At 35.1% G+C, this 18326-nt stretch overlaps 1 pseudogene; it reads left to right on the top strand.

Annotated features, from left to right (window-relative positions):
• The window catches only part of LOC107865422, an 18464-nt pseudogene extending 1719 nt beyond the window's left edge, over positions 1-16745 (top strand).
• The last annotated feature ends 1581 nt before the right edge of the window (positions 16746-18326 follow it).

Here is an 18326-nt window from a genome sequence, read left to right as displayed (position 1 = left end):
TATTAATTTGTTTCAGGGCGTATGAGGTTTTTGTTGCTGTTTTATCTTTATTCATGACTTAAGGTTAACCACTATTTGTTTGGTTGAGCTAAAACCTACTAGATATGGGCATGTTCTCAGGATCTTCATTATGAATGATTAAGACCATTTGAGCTTATAGTAGTGTTGTTATATGTGTTTCCCCTCCAAAGCATGAGAAGGGTTGGAGGTTCTGATTATGGTTAAGGTGAATAAGTAGCTGCACTTTCTCATAGACATTTCAGAGCTTTTATAAGTTTCATAAGCATTTCATGTGATGCCTTCATTCAAGTGATTAACCATTTCACAAGGTTATCCAAAAGATCCTGAAAGATGAATGTCCTTTTGTCTTTTGTGCAGCTGTGAAGCAATGACCCATAAGACTAAGTCAATGCATGGAAAGGCCACATAAACTAGAAGAAAAATGGACAGGAAAACATATTGCTCCTGGTGAAAAGATAGAGCACTTCGAGTTGGATTACGGTGGTAAAAGGGATCGTTGGAATGGTTATGATATTTCTTCTTATGCCCATGTTAGTGAACTATATGAAGTAAGGGATGAAGCAAGAAGAAAATACCTTAAGGAGAAACAACTTAGAAAATTGGAAGAGAAAAATAACAAAGATAACAAAGCAGTAGGTGATAGTGACAATGAGGATTGTGAGGATGCTTTAAAGGTAGATGAAACGAAGGTTAACAAAAGTAAGTAAATGGATTTTGCCAAAGTTGAGAAGCATGTGCGGACAACTGGCAGTGGTAGCACAGGGACTGTTAGGTGTATTTTTCTTAACATCTATTGTGTGTCATTGTGGTGGTTAGGTTTTGGCACTTCCCCACTATTGTGGTTAAATGTGACGCTCTACTGATGCATCTATCATGACCAGGAACCTATGTATTAGGGAGGATACATCTAAATATCTTCTCAATCTTGATGTAAATTCAGCACACTATGATCCCAAAACACGGTCCATGCGTGAAGATCCTTTTCCCGATATGGATTCGAATGAAAAAATCTATGTTGTAAGTGCTCCTAATTCAAAAATAGGTTTTTACTCTCTTATCTTTTATTAAATGCATGTTTATCAGATCAGTGATCGTTTCTTTGTTTAGGGAGTTAACCAAAATAGAGTTAGTGGTCAAGTATTGGAGTTTAAGAAGCTTAATATTCATGCCTGGGAGGCTTTTGAGAAGGGTCATGATGTCCATATGTAAGTAGCTCCATCCCAGGTAGAATTTCTCTACAAAAATTATAAGATTAACAAGGAGAAACTGAAGGTGCAAAGCAAGGATGATGTCATGGAGAAGTATGGGAATGAATCAAGTGATGACACACTTCCAAGAGAACTCCTACTGGGTCAAAGTGAGAAAGAGATTGAATATGATCGTGCTGGTAGGATTATGAAGGGCCAGGTAAATGTTTACTTAATAGCTGCCTATTGCTCGTATAAGTACTATTTAAAATTTGGTACTTCTATTTTTCTTGGTGTGGTTAGGGGTTAATTTGTTTTGGAGTATTTCAAATTTTCTTTTGTCATTACTTGCTTAATAGACTTGTAGACATACAAAATTCAACGGGTTAAATTCATACAAAATTTGAGTTTAATTCATGATCATTTGAGTTTAAATTCAATCCCAAGGTCCATTACACTTTGAAGCCTAAGTTCATCAAGTGACATGGCATCCCAATCAAATTCAATACCGATGAGACGCCGCCATAGGTACAAATGATGTGAAAATCTCATTCAAATTCAAGAACCAGTCAAAAGTCGCCAAGTGTCAAAGTGATATGTTACGGCCAATCACAAGCAACCAGGCCTACCCCCTGCAACTATAAAAAGGGGGTAACATGATATGCTAAGGGAGGATGAAAGGATCACTTTGACAAGCATTGACAACATCAGCATTGGCTATCAAATTCTTGCAAGGAGCAATCAACGGAGTTCTTTCTGGAGATTATTCCAAAGTGACAAAATATTTTTCGACGTTCCCAACGATTGAAATATATATCTGGGAGTCTAAATCATCGAACGATTTGAGAAACACACTACTGAAGGCCCTCGAATCATTTCTAAGTTTAAGAGAGAGGAATCAAGAGAGTCACAGAATTGTACTCACAAGATTTATATCAATAAATTATTATTTCTTTTATTTATTTTTGCTTGCAGTTAATTTTTGGCGCACGAAATGAAAATTTATTGCGAACAAATTTTGGCACACTCAGTGGGACAGATTCTGCTCTTCATCTCTTCCTCCTGCAAATCAAAAGCTACAAATTCAACTATTGCAATGGACTTTGGAAAAACGAATGATGTTACATGTAAGGTTTCTACTGCTTCATCTGCTGACCTCAGTCATGTTGGACCAATTACTCGCTGAAAGTTCAAGGCTATTGGCCTGGATGAATCTGAATACTTCACTTCTTTAGAGGAGACAAAAAATAACAACTCTTATGTGACGACTGCTAGGGGCAATCTTGCATCCATGTTCTTTGGTAAACTTTCTCTAACCGGATCCAACTTTGGTGAACCCAAAGATTCAATGAATTCGCTAGTTTCAACGAAGGTCAATGCCTTAATGGCTGACTCAACTGACATGGACGAGAAATTTGCAATGAGGGAGCAAAACATTAAAGCCCTAAAGAAGTCGGTTGACGATAAGAATCTTTATATAGCTCAACTCATGAACAAACTAGAGGCCTATAAACCAGGAGTCAGGTCACATCCCTACTTATCCACCCGGTTTCACTCCACAAGACAAAGATGTTGAGGAATTACAAGCTAAGTCTAAATTTTAGAAGGAGAAACAATATGTTTTGGTTGTGGATTTATCTATCCAATAATTGCAAGACATGATAAAAAACACCATCAGGGTTCAATATGGTGAAGCACCACAGAGTTCATTGTATTACTCCAAGTCTTACACAAGACGAATTGATTGTCTACCCATGCCAATGGGATATCAACCACCAAAGTTGCAACAATTTGATGGCAAGGGAAAGCCTTTGTCGAAACATATAGAAACGCTGGAACACATGACGATCTTTTGGTAAAATAGTTTGTTTGTTCATTAAAGCGGAATGCATTTGGCTGATATATTGACTTGGAGCATGAGTCAATTGATAGTTGGGAGCAGCTCGAGAAGGAATTGATTTTATAGCACTCAACAAACTATAAGCATGATAGAGTTAACAGGTACTACGCAAAGAAAAATAAGCCTGTATCGGATTACATCAATCGATGGAGATCATTGAGTTTGGACTACAAAGACTGTCTTTCTGAAATATCTGTGGTAGATATGTGCATTCAAGAAATACATTGGGTCTCCTATACACACTGCCAGGAATCAAACCATGAACATTTGAAGAGCTGGCTACACGGGAACACGACATGGAGTTAAGAATCACAAGTCACGAGAAGGCATCCTCTTTTATTGACCGGATGAAAGAGGAAAGAGAGTTCAAGAAATATATGACCTTAAAGACTAAAGAGTCTATGGCAGTAAAAGCAGCTTCTGTGAAGGTTACAACCAAGAAAAAGTTGAAGGAAGATAAAGTCTCGAGACAATATCCAATAGAGGATAAATGTCATCCAACCTTGAAAGAATTAGAAGCTAAGGTTTATCCATTTCTAGATTCAGATGTACCTATGTTACCAGATGAATTACTAGTTAAGAAAATTATTGATCTTCCTAAATTAAAAAGGCCAGAGAAAATCAATAAGGTCAATGATCCCAAGTACTGCAAGTATTATCGCGTTGTTGGCCATCCAACGGGAAAGTGCTTTATCTTGAAGGAGAAAATAATAACGCTAGTAAGTAAAGGAAAAATCATCATCGACATGGATAAAATAGTAGAGGCAAATCACGCTAGTATCATTCCCGAGAAGAAGGAATATTCAATGTTGAAAACTATGCCTAGATCAATCTTCTTGTAGTTTAGGAGCTTCGATCCAGTTGGAGTGGATTTTCTAAGGAAGACTCTTAAAGAATCATTGGTAACAGACAACAAAGCTAAAGTTAATGATGATGATGATGGTTGGACCTTGGTTTCTCGTAAGAAAAGGAGACATCAGGCGATTCTAGGAATACAACTTTTTAAGCCAAGAGTGATGAAGAATAACGCAGAGCATCTACGACCACCAAAAAGTGTTAAGTTTGATACTAGAAAGAAGATTGATGGTGCATTGTCACGGAAGGACCAAAGTCCTATTACATTGTATGAGTTCTTTCCAGAAAAATTTCTTGAAGATAGTCAAATTGATGCCACACATGTAATTACCAGCACAGAGGAAGTAAATGAAAGAAAAGGAGGGCATTTTCCTACGATAGCACAAGATCTTCATGCTAATAGAGAAGTCGAATCGTGTTGTGCTGTAATTTCCTTCACGGATGAGGATTTATTGTTAGGGTCTAAACTACATAACAGAACTTTGTTTGTAGTAGGGGCTATTTGAGAACAACATCTCAATCACATATTGATCGATGATGGTTCGGAAGTCAATATCATACCAAAGACAGTGCTCAAAAGGCTTGGAATCTCCATTGATAAATTGTCCAAAAGCAACATAATGATTCAAGGCTTCAATCAAGGAGGACAACAAACCTTCGAAAAGATTCGTGTAGGATTATCCATTGGCAACATGAAATGAAACATTTTGATTCATGTTATTGATGCCAAAACATCATATAACTTGCTTCTCCGACGCCCCTGGATTTATGAAAATGGAGTGGTGTCTTCAACTTTGCATCAATGCATAAAGTATGTAAATGATGGTAAAGTAGTGAAAATTAATGCGGATGTCAATCCTTTTACTGAGACAGAGTCGTATTTTGTAGATGCAAAATTCTACTTGAATTCTTGTGAATTGGGTATGGAGAAACCAACACTATCCAACCCAACTAATGTTGTTGCAAAAGAAGTAGAGGTTCAGCAGGCTTCTGTCAAGATGCCTAAGGAGAGAATTGAAAAATTCTCCACTAAGATTTCATCATCTAAAGGAGACATGCATACGAAGATGGATGAAGAACATCTTATTTTTCACTACATTCCTCGTGACAGTCGAAAGGAGGGACAACCCTTGCTGGAAGTATGTACTCAACAAAGCCACCCTCCAAGGAGAGAAACGAGCCATAAGCCATTCCAAGATTTGAAGAAGATTATGACTATCCCAATTATACAGGTCCCATCTATCACGCCTAAGCTTCTAGGAAGCAATACTTTAGCTCATCAGATAAAAGGTCAGTTTGGCTAGAAAGCCTTCACACTGATGAAAAATTGAGTTACGATTTCTCCAATCTGAAAAGACTAGATAAGCTTAAAATGAGGTCACTGGTGAGAAGATACATGGTCTTATAGAGGCACAAATGAAGTTTAGAAAGAATGGGAATTATGTTGCCACGCCTAAGTTTGGCCTGGGATTCAAGTTGCCAGAACCTCTTCGAATTTCTACTAAGAAGGGCAAGGAAACAACTTCATCACATTATGCCTCAGTACAAAAATACAAGGAATTCAAGGATGAGAAAATTCCACTGCAAACTTCTGTTGTTGAATGCATAAGAAGATTGACACCTCGTGTCTCAGTATTTGAAATATTAGGTTGCAAGGGCAAAACTAGAGCCTCTAGACAAATGAAAGAAGAGGCCTATACCTCAAGAGGTTCTGTCTTTTAGCATTTGGGAACTATAGGAAAGTCATTAGCGCAAAAGGGTTGATGGAGAATGAAAAGCAAGATTTTCTTGAAGGAATTGACGACAAAGACATTAATAGTATCTTCCCATCACGTATGAAAAGAAAGGTTGTATTATCAATCACACAGATGGTTTGCTAAAACTGAAAAGAAGAACTATTTTTTCACCACCAGTTTTGTGGAGAGACAAAGAAGGAGCAAGAAGAAGCCATCACAACATTCAAAGGAAGTCAATTGGAAGATTCCAACCTTGTACAAGCATCATACAACATAATAGTGGAAGAAGGTCCATACTCGGATAGTGCGGAAGACGATGTTCAGGAGGCTCCACCCTAACTGGAGGATGGCGTACAATCAATCGTAGATGAACTCTAAGAATTGAATCTTAACACTTTGGAAGACCCTCGCCCAACATTTATTAGTGCGCTTCTTACACCGCAAGAAGAAAGGGACTACTTTAAGTTATTAGTTGAGTACAAAGATGTATTTTCCTAGTCGTACCAAGAAATACCAGGACTTAGTCCAAGGGTAGCTATTCGTCATTTGGGGATCAAAAAGGGGGTACGACCTATAAAGCAGTCACAATGAGGGTTTCGTCCTAAGTTGGTAACACAAATTGAAGCAGAGGTTAATAAGCTTATCGAAGCTGGATTTATCAGAAAAGTGAAGTACCCATCATGTATCTCAAACATTGTGCCTGTTAAGAAGTAGAATGGTAAAATATGTGTCTGTGTTGATTTTTGAGACTTGAATAAGGCATGTCCAAAATATGATTTCTTAATACCTATCATAGAAATCATGGTTGATGCGATAAGTGCATATGAAGCTATGACATTTATGGATGGGTCTTCTGGATATAATCAAATCAGAATGTCTCCAAAGGACAAAGAATGCACTACATTCCAAACTCTAAAAGGGATACATTGTTACAAAGTTATGCCTTTTGGTCTGAAGAATGCCGGAGCAACCTACCAACGTGCAATGCAAAATATTTTTTATGATATATTGCATAAGATGGTGGAATGTTACGTCGATTACTTAGTGGTAAAGACAAAGTGCGAGGATGACCATCTTGAAGACCTTCACATTATTTTTGAGAGTTTAAGAAAATTCGAATAGAAAATGAACCCACTCAAATGTTCCTTTGGGGTTAGTTCGGGAAAGTTTCTTGGCTTTATCATGCGTCATCAAGGAATTGAAGTTAAACCCACAAAGATTGATGCTATTTAAAAAATGCCTGAGCCAAAAAACTTGAGAGACCTCCACAGTCTACAAGGAAATTTGGCATTCATTCGAAGGTTCATCTCTAACTTGGCTGAAAGGTGTTAACCCTTCAACCATCTAATGAAGAAAGATGCACCTTTCCACTGGGACCAATCATGTCAAAATGATTTTGAAAACATTAAAAGATACTTGTTGAATCTATCTGTATTAGGGGCACCAACTCCTGGAAGGCCGTTGATACTCTACATTGCATCACAAGAGCAATCACTTGGAGCACTTCTTGCTCAGGAAAATAAAGATAAGAAGGAGCAAGTGTTGTACTATCTAAGTCAAACCTTGATAGGAGTCGAGATAAATTATACGGCCATTGAGAAAATATGCTTAGATTTGCTTTATGTGATAAAGAAGTTAAGGCATTATTTTGAAGCATACACCATCAAGCTAATTTCTCAGGCCGATCCCGTGAAGTTAGTAATGACACGGCCAGTTCTTTCAGGGCATCTAGAAAGATAGTCTGTATTGTTTAATCAATATGAGATCGTATACACATCTCAAAAGGCTATGAAGGGCCAAGCACTTGCCAATTTTCTCTCTGATCACCCTTTTGTAGCAGAATAGGAGGTTTTAAATAAGTTTCCTGATGAAGATGTACTATTTACTGAAGAACTGCTACCCTGGACAATGCTCTTTGATAGATCTGCATGTCGAGATGGTGCGGGAGCAGGCATTGTGCTGATATCATCAGAAAAACTAATCTTGCCATTCTTATTTATTTAGGGTAAAACATGTTCCAATAATGTTGTAGAGTACCAAGCTTTAATCGTTGGCCTTGAAATGGCATTAGACATGAAGATTCCGCAATTGGATATTTATGGTGATTCTAAGTTGATCATAAACCAACTTTAGGGGAGTTATGAGGTGAAGAAATAAGATATTTTCCATATCACCAATATGCCATTCTTTTGCTTAAAAGGTTTGATCAGGTATTCATAAATCATATCCCCAAGAGAAGAAAATCGCATGGTGGATGCTCTGGCTAACTTAGCCACAACGCTGGCACTCGAAGAGAATAATTCAACAAAAGTAAAAGTATGTCATCGATGGGTTATTCCTGGTTTTCTTGATCTTTAAATAGATGAAAGCCATCATACATTTGTCCGAGCGATAGAAGAAGAAGATTGGCAAAAACTAATGATTGAGTATCTTGAGCATAGAAAGCTACCTGCAAATCCACGAAAAAAGAGTAAACATTAAGAGAAGGGCACCACGATTCATCTTTTATGAGAGAATATTATTTCATCATTCTTACGAGGGATTATTCCTGAGGTGTCTTGAGAAAGAAGAATCTCAACAGACAATGGAAGAATCACACTCCGGCATGTATGGGGCACACCAATCAGGGCCTAATCTTTATTTTCGCATCAAAACGATGGGCTACTATTGGCCGATAATGGTAGCGAATTGTGTAGAGCATGCCAAAAGGTGTCAAGCATGTTAATTCCATGCTAATTATATCCATCAGTCTCTAGATCCTCTTCATCTAACTGTGGCTTCATGGCCTTTTGATTCTTGGGGACTTGATATAGTTGGACCTCTTCCAAAGTCATCAAAAGGGAAAATGTGCATCTTAGCTGCTACTAACTATTTCTCAAATAGGCTAAAGTTGTGCCATTAAAAGAAGTGAAAAAGAAAAATGTTGTTGATTTTATCAGGTCAAACATAATTTTCAGGTATGACATACCAAGATGCATAGTTATGGATAATGGAATGCCCTTCAATAATAAACTCTTGAAAACTTTTTGTGAGAAGTTTAATTTTAAGCAACAAAAGTCCTCAATGTATAATGCACCTACCAATGTTCTTGCCAAAGCTTTTAACAAAATGCTTGGTAACCTATCAAAGAAAGTTGTTGCAAAAAATAAAAGGGATTGGCATGAGAAGATCGGTGAAGCTTTGTGGGCATATCGTACAACCTTCAGAACAACAACACAAGCAACTTCGTATTCATTGGTGTATGGTGTAGAGGTAGTCCGTCCATTAGAACAACAAATTCTATAATTGTGAATTACGATTCAAGAAGGGCTCACAATAGAACATAACGCTCAACTTCATCTAGCAGAGTTGGAGGTATTGGATGAGAAGAGATTAGAAGCACAACAAAGGTTGGAGTGTTATCAAACCTGACTTTCTAGATATTTCAACAAGAGGGTGTGACCATGATTATTGTAAGTAGGTGACTTGGTCTTAGCATTTTGAAGACCCATAATCCTTAATAAACGCATTGGTGACAAGTTTACATCAAAATAGGATGGATTATATGTAGTGAAGGAAGCTTATTCAAGTGGCGCTTATAAGATTGTCGATCAAGATAGTGTAAGAGTTGGCCCCGTCAACGGCAAGTTCCTGAAGCATACTTTTTATGAAGGTTGCCTACACTCCTTAAGGCACGAGCTTAAACTGCATGTCACTCCTGGCCTGCATGAGTCTAAACAATAAATGGCTCTACAAAAAAAATTAAAAAAAAATTAACTCATCATTCTTGAACTATGTTATGACTTAATCCTTCCGAGATAAGTAGGCAGCTTAGAGTATTTTTACTCTAAGTTCAGTTATATGAGTTAAAAAAAAATTGTAAAAAGGAGGAAAAACGTGTGTCATCATTTGAGCACGGCAATAATACTTTGAATTGACATAGATACCACATGAGGATACACATTTCTTCGCTAAGCTTACCGTGGACGTGCAAAGGTGAAGAGACAAGCAAGGCAAAACGAATTTCGATAATACTTTTGTATAAATACATACAAATGGTCACCATCATTTTTACATGTGTGGTGGCTCTTAGAGTCTTCTTCGCAACAACAACAAAAAAAAAGCGGCTCATGATTCAAAAGCTCCTACACCAAGTTATGAATTTTCTATCATAACTGCTCAAAGTTGAAAAATAAGCCATCAAATTCTGAACTAGGCTAACTTTGATGATGTATTTGTGTAAATACATAGAATCACTGAGTGTAGTTTTTAAGTATTTTGTAGACCTACATATTGAAAACTAATATCAAAAATATTAAAATCTATTGGGACAAAATCTCACCCTAAACGAGACTCTTTAAACGACTACATTGTGGATGCTACTATGTTATGGTATGACAAGGGGGTCTTCTATTTATAGATGTCCAAAACCTTTCCTCCAAGAAAGAGATTAGCCAAATATGGAAAAGAATTATATGTTTTTCTTTCAGGAAAAGTAAAAGTAATTATGGTAACTTTTATTTTCCTTCTAAGAAAAAATAAAACTTAAATATAGTAAGAAAATTAGGGCAAAAACCCTAACAGTTGTCCTAAATAGGCATCTATCCAGTTTTTTCTACTGCCCCTGACGAGCATGTGTATAGTGGTCAATAAATCAAATTTACCAAGCTGCTTTCGTTGTCTGGAAAAATTCAAGCTTCTTGGAAATATCACAATTAAAACGGTACCTCAATTTTGAACTACTTGGGGTTGGCTGCATGAATCCTCTGCTCCATGTTGCTCTACTGGACATAGCTTACTTATTCACTGACCACCATCACTACCTCCTCTCTGAAGACATATATGTTTGTCTCCTCTCCACGAAGAGTAACCTTAAAACAAAAAATAAATACTTGATTGAAAGGAAGGGTCGAACATGAAGTAAAAGAAGGAGGAATAGAAAGAAGATTCTTAAACTAGATTAGTGATCAATATAGCTAGAATGGAACATGGGCTGGGGAGGGTTCTATGCCTTCTTTTGTGAATACTGAGGAAGAATTTTTGTATTTGAATAAATGGAAGAGAATATTTCTTGTCCTATTCATTTGTTTCTATTGCCTAATTCAGTGAGTAACTTGCTATCTGCAGGAGATGTCACTTTCTAGAAGCAAATATGAAGAGGCTGTTTATGTCAACAACCATACCACAGTTTGGGGTTCATGGTAGAAAGATCACCAATGGGGTTATAAGTGCTACAAGAAAATAATCAGAAATAGCTATTGTACCTGTGCCACTGGATTTAAAGCAACAGAAGCCTCTGCTGATCTTATGAAAGCCAACATTGTGTTAGGGTTTTTGCCCTGATTTTCTTACTATAAGGAAAATAAAAGTTACCATAATTACTTTTACTTTCCTGAAAGAAAAAATATAATTCTTTTTCATATTTGGCTAACCTCTTTCTTGGAGGAAAAGTTTTAGACATCTATAAATAGAAGACCCGCTTCTCATACTATAACATAATAGTATCCACAACATAGTCTTTAAAGAGTCTTTGTTTAGGAGGAGATTTCTCCTAATAAGTTTTAGGATTTTCAATTTTATTTGTAATATGTAGGTCGTTTGGCTAAACCAGATCCAATAATATATTTTTAGTTTAATTTTTCATGTGTTGTCTGATTTATCATATTATAGTTTGCAAATTAAAAGCTTCCACATGACGCCCTCTCGATTTCAAAGCCAACAAGTGGTATCAAAACCAATGGTTCAAAGATTAGATGGTTGATTGGGGATAGTTTTAATACCAAAGTTGTAACAAATTTGATGATAATGAAGATATATGTCTAAAAGCTATATGTGGAGATAATTTTCAATCATATTTTTAACAATTCTGCTGTCACATATTTGAAAATAAAGCTCACTTTTAACCCTGTAAAAGGGTTCCAATATTTTTAACCCGAAAAGGGTTAATATATTTTTTAACCCTAAAAGCTCCATTTTTAAACATGCTAAACAGCAGTGATATATGAAGAATATCTATGAAGAACTAAGATCATGCACAAGAAGAAGGAGGATCAAGAATATTTTGAAGAAAATCAAGCCAAAAAGGGAAGATTTATTAGGATTTTTGTCCTGATTTTCTTACTATATGTAAGTTTTACTTTTTCTTAGAAGGAAAATAAAAGCTACCATCATTACTTTACTTTTCCTGAAAGAAAAATATAATTCTTTTCCTTATTTGGCTAACCTCTTTCTTGGAGGAAAGTTTTTGGACATCTATAAATTGAAGACCCTCTTATCATACCATAACATAATAGCATCCACAATGTAGTCTTTAAAGAGTCTTTGTTTAGGGGGAGATTTCTCCCAATAAGTTTTAGGATTTTCAATTTTATTTTTAATATGTAGGTTGTTTGGCCAAATCATATCCAATAATATATTTTTAGTTTAATTTTTCATGTGCCATCTGATTTTTTGTCTTATGGTTTTCAAACTAAAAGCTTTCGCATGACGCCCTCTCAATTTTGAACCCAACACATTGCTCGTAAGGAGGCTGCTGAAGGTATATGTTGGAGTTGTTGACATACGTCTTGAAATTATAAAAACTACTTGCATAACAATCTTACTGTCATAATTTATGGTAGTTCACTATGCTATTGTATCTATTTCTGAAATTAAACAGGAGACCTGCTAATTCTTAAGCTCACTTATTGACTTCTGCTGAGTTTTTAGAAAGTAATTATTTTCTGTACATGTTACTGAAGTTATACTTCAACTCTCGCTTTGGTGGTTTTATCAGTAATTTGACTGTTTTACCAATCAAAAAATTGACACTATCTTAACTATTAACAATTAAGTATCCATTGGTCACAATTTTTGTGATGGTGTTTGGTTGAGCAAGGAATTTAAGAAAAGAGAATTTTTGAAACTTATGGTCTAAAATAAGTCATAGATATAAGTGTGACTATGAATTGTTACTTGTATACAATAGGATTTTAAAGTTAAATTACTACTAAATGTATAAAGGTATCATTGTTTTTTGGGACTGAGAGTAAAAAGGAAAGAGAGTCACATAGGACGGAGGGACGAATTGGCATTGTTTAATATATTTCTAGTACAGTACCAATATGAAATTAGTAATTGAAGGAATACTTGAGGGGTCTAATTTCATCTCTTACCCTCCCTCGAGTAATCACCCTTTTTTGATAGGTACGCTAGTGCTTATGTTGGGGAGGGGGGTTCAGCTTGTCAAAATTCCTAGTTAGTAATGTCAATGTTGTCTGAATTTGATTCTAACTCACTATTAGAAAAAAATAATTCCAAGCTATAGGATTATAGAGAGGAAGATGCTTCTTCTCTTATTCCTAGAAAATGGGCGAGAAGTTTTTTCTTTTTTTCACGTTCTTTCAGGCCAGAAGCTTTTTCTTTTTTCATGTTCTTTTTTTTCTGAATTGATTTCTATGCTTCTTTAGATGGCAGAAGGTTTAGTTTGTGGGATTGAAGAAAAATTAGTGATTATAGCTGACCACTTTCCTTAAATGACATACCACAGGAACTTTCTCAAGATACATCTTCAAATTAGAAAATTTGGTGATGGGGCATTTTTTGAAAGGAACATTCACATTTCACAGACTCTAGCAAACTTAGTGTGTCTCGTACTGTTGTAAAATGTATTGCCAATTATTTGACTTCCATTGTCTGCATGCCCTTTAGAACTAGAATGTCTTTTTTTTTTTCAAATGAATAATAGATTTTATAGATGGCATCAAGAAGATGCACAGAGTACAGAAGATAGAAAATACAAAGGAGAATTTACTAGCTCCATTACATGATGTGGTTCTATGCTAGAGAAAAAGAATATAGAACTAGAATGTCGTAAAGTTGGTGATGGTAATGGATTTTGGATTTGGAATAAAAATAATCAAATTATATATAGTGAAATATTTTCAAGATCAGCCGGGTTAGAAGAAGGTAAAGAGGTAGAACTAATAGAGGATGATGAAGGAGAAAGAGACATACCTGATTTGTAAATATTGGATGAATTCATAGTCTCATTTGATGAAGAAGCATTGCCAGGTGCACCACTGGAAAATGTGGGACCAAGGGTCGGTGTAGTGGAGGTGATAGATAAAGGTTGGTCATGTGTAAGAGGAATTACAAAGTGGTTGGGAACCCAAGAGTTAATAGTGTCATTTTGTGGCCTACTTTCTGTTAGTTCAAGAGACATATAAGGAAAAGAGTGTTCCAGTAAATCAACATTATGAGATAAATAAATACAAGACTTTACAGGATTATAACATTTATAAGCACTTTGATTTTGGGAATATCCTAAGAAAAGACAAGAAGTAGAGCGAGGATGTAATTTGTTCTGATTATAAGGACGCAGCCATGGATAACATAAACAACCAAATATCCAAAGTTTGTTATAGTTTGTTGGAGTACCATATAATCTAAAATAAAGTAAATCACCATTTAAAGTTTGGGTGGGCAACTTGTTAATTAAGTAGGCAGCAGTGGTGAAAGCATAAGACCAAAACTTTAGAGAAAGATTGGCATTGTGTAAGAATGTTATACTTGTGTTCGCAACATACCGATGACGACACTTGACAATGACATTATGTTTAGGTGTGTAGAGAGGAGTGAGAAAATGGGATATCCCATTCTCTTCAAAGAACAAATGGAGATGAAAAAATTCTCTGCCATTGTCAAAGTAAAAGCATATTATGGGCTTTTGAAATAATTTCTCAATAATTCATTTGAATTTTGGAAACACAACTAAAACATCATATTTTATCTTAAGAGGAAAAAATCAGAAATATTTCGTATAATGATTTACAAATATTATATAATATTGAAAACCATCAATAAAAACTTCTGGTGTAGCACCCCAAACATCCAAATAGATATATTCCAAAGGAAAAGAATTTTAAATCGAGGATTTATAAAAAAAGGAGTCATGCATTTTATTGCATTTACAAGAATTGCAAAAAAAAAAAAATCTTCTCTAAACATGACGAATTATTAAGCTTCAAAATACGATGAAGAGTAGGAGTGGACAAATTTCCGAGACGTCGATGCCAGTTGGGAGCGATGGTGATGGAAATGGTGTTGACTTAAGTATTACATATAACTTGGAGGGCAAACTTGGATGGCCATGGGTATACACCGCCCTTAGGCTTCCCTGCTACCAGTGGTATCCTCGTATAATAATCCTTCATAACAAATGAATAAGGTAAGAAATTAACAGAGACATGATTATCGCTACACAATTTATAAATAGAGATGGGATTCTTTTTCATATGAGTCACACATAAAGCATTAGTTAAATTGAGAGTGGTAGAGAAAGAGGGTAGAAGAGTAGATCTTGTATGGGTAATCTTATAAGATTTACCATCACCAAGCATGACATTCTTAGTACCTTCATATTTAAAGTGAACAAAAGGTTTTGTAGGTCTTGTGTAACATAGTGCGAGGCACCAGAATCGATTAGCCAATTTGGATCCATGTTGGTGAACTGTGAAGCAAAGTTGGCTTTGGGCTACTGATTGCTAGATCAGTTGAAGTTGTTAGAAGAACCACTAGATTTGGTACCTGTAACAGTAGAAAGAAAGAAAAGCAATTTCCTGCATTGCTTAACATGGTGGCCAGGTTTGTCGCATAATTGACAAATAACCTTAGGTCGATTGCTTTGGCCACTAGAATGACCCCTTTGATTACTACCATTTCTATTCCTTTTGGAAGAAGGGAAATTCATTTAATTGAAATGTGAGTTATTGATATTTTGATTGTAATTTTGGTTAGTGGATGCAGGAGATTTAGCAGCAAAGTTCGCCATAATTGTCGCCACAGTTTGTATTGAATGACAAGTCAAATAAACTTCAAAGTCGGTTAATTTTTCATGAAGATCTTGAAAGGTTATGGTTGTTTCATGTGCACAAAGTGCAGAGGTAATGCTATCATGCTCAAAATAAAGGTCATGTACGACATGGAGAAAAACTTCATTAGCGGATATATGAAAACCAACTAAAGCAAGCTTGGCACATATCTCTTTGATTTTTTGCAAATACATAGTGATAGAGAGATCTCTTCTGAATAGTATTCAATTCTACTCTCAGGATCATTGTACGACCACGCGACGTCTTGGCATAGGTCGTGGCAATATTTTTCCAAAGCGCATAAGAAGTTTTATCATCCGTAATAAAGGGTATAATTTCTGGTGAAATGGATGCAACCATGGCACTTCCAATTAGATAATCTTGTCATTTATAATTAGAGGTAGCTGTGGTAAATGGTGGTTCATTTATGAACAAAAAAAATCATAGGCAGTAAGCAATGGTTCCCACTAATATTACCAAGATTGGTAATTGGTGGTGGTGAATTTTAATGGGGTTTGAGCGACGACATTGATTGAAATAAGTTGGTCATTACTGTTTAAAGAGATGATATTAGAGGATGCCACAATATTTTATGGAGAAGGAATAGTTTGATGGTTAGTCGATGGAGTAGTTTGGTTTTTAGGTGTCAACGTTTGGTTTGTTGGGATTGTATGAGAATCAGAGGTGCTATTTGAGGAAGCCATGGTTGTTGGAAAAAAATTACTGCTTAGAAAACTTGTTGGTTGTGAGCACAATAGCGCTGATACCAAAAAACAATTTATAGAGGAGATTGTTGATATTTTTATTAATAATGAGTAAGGTATTTATGCAAGAGAGTGGATCCATAAGGATCAGGAAAGAGATCTGTACAATAAATCAACATAAATGAGAATATTTACAGTTATAAATCTGCTAAAAATGGAAAACTAAATTGTAAATAAAGAGGAAAAATATTCACAATCCCTCTAAGATATCTCTCTAATAGAGGAGAGGAGACGAAAAGAAAAGGATGAACGAAAGAGGAAATATAATGTCAAGTATAATAATGAGGTACATATATGTTTCCATTTTGTCTTTCAGCTGGTGGTTGTCTTCTTCTCTGTCTTCATAGTCTTATTAACGATATTTGCCTGTATAGGTTACACCTGAAAAAATAGAGGCATATAGGATGAAGCGGATTCACCAAGATGATCCAATGAAGGACTTTATTCACTGAGTTTGAGGTGTGGCCAAATTGTTGATCTCTTAGGGGAAACATTAATTGGGATGATGTGCCAATCTTAGGTGGAATTTGTTAGTAATTTCTATTTTATGGACTCACATATTAGTATACTATATATAGATATATTATCTATAAAAAAAGCCCAATTTATGATCTAATAACGTATTAAAGTTTTTTGGTCTAAAAGTAAATATCTATTATATGGGTTTAATTAAAATTATAGAAAACTCATGGACCTTTTCTAAATTTTGATGGAAACTTATAGAAAAGGCACCTTTCCAGAAGAAGCACCTTTCCAAAAAAGACACCTTTTCAAAAAAAGGCATTTTTCATGAAAAGGTACCTTTTCGACTGAAAAGGCACATAAGAGTACTATATATATAATTGGTCCCTGAGTCGTACATCTTATCTTTTTCTTTTCTGTCCATCTCGGAGAAGAAACAATTAAGAGCGGTATTAAGACTTAGAAGCACCATTTTCTTTCATTATATTATTATAATGGAACAGGGTTAGTGTTCCTACCATTCTTTTATGTTCATGTCACTATTTAATGATTTACTTGTGATCTTGTGGTGAATTCTTGTTTCAAGTATTCCAACAAGTGGTATCATAAGCACAATCTTGTTAGATCATTAGACGTGATTTTCAACATTACGAAAATATTGCATTTTGGAAAATTGAAAGTTTATGTTATTGTTATTTTGGGAGACGAACCATAATGCAGAGTGTTAATTTTTGGTTAGAAACCTATTGTTAGTCATGAAATTTATTTGATCCCTTAGTTTTTGTTTTAATTTTCTTTATGAACAGATGAAAATATTACTATGGTTATAAAATTGACATTCTGCTGACATGATCCCAACTGAAATTTTATAAAAGTTGGAGTTTTATATTCTTCAAGTGTTGTAACATTGATGAATTAAATTTCATTATAGTGATTGAATTGGTTGTTTCAACTTTTGAGATTGTGGGAGTAGTTTGTTTTTGTTTTTGTTTTTCTTATACTTATTATGGAGCAAGTATTAAATGAGAGATTTGGAGATCAAGAACTTTTTAGGCAGATTTTGTCAGATTCTATTAAGTTTATTTTTTAAATTTTTTTTTATTATTTGTACTTCTTGTTCAGGTGAGTAGATTGAATCAATATGTTGCGAAATTAACCTCTATTGTGTAGATTTATTTACTTTGAACATGTATGTTTTATCTATGCAAAATAATATCTCAAAGGAGATTATTTTGGCTAGACTACAGATTGTTATGAATATGTGATACATTTGTAATACATGTTGATAATGTACCGATCCAAAGAAAGGCATATTGTTAGGCCGTTTTAGGGCATATTGTTAGGCCTTTTAAGTAATCAATGTTCATGAGCTATGTATAAAAGTACCACTTAAAAATTATTATATTTGTTCAAAGACGAAATGATAATGTTATGCTAGGTATCTTGTAATGGGCCCACTTTTACGTATATGTGTTTGATAAATATGCAGCTTTGAGTTTATTTGTTATTTTCCTTCATTTTTATTTAATTTTATTATCTTCATATATACATGATTTATTTGATGGTTAATT

The sequence above is a fragment of the Capsicum annuum genome, chromosome 3 (assembly GCF_002878395.1).
Source record: "Capsicum annuum cultivar UCD-10X-F1 chromosome 3, UCD10Xv1.1, whole genome shotgun sequence".
Lineage (NCBI taxonomy): Eukaryota > Viridiplantae > Streptophyta > Magnoliopsida > Solanales > Solanaceae > Capsicum > Capsicum annuum.
Note: the sequence above shows the minus strand (reverse complement) of the source record. Positions and strands in the feature narration are given on the sequence as shown.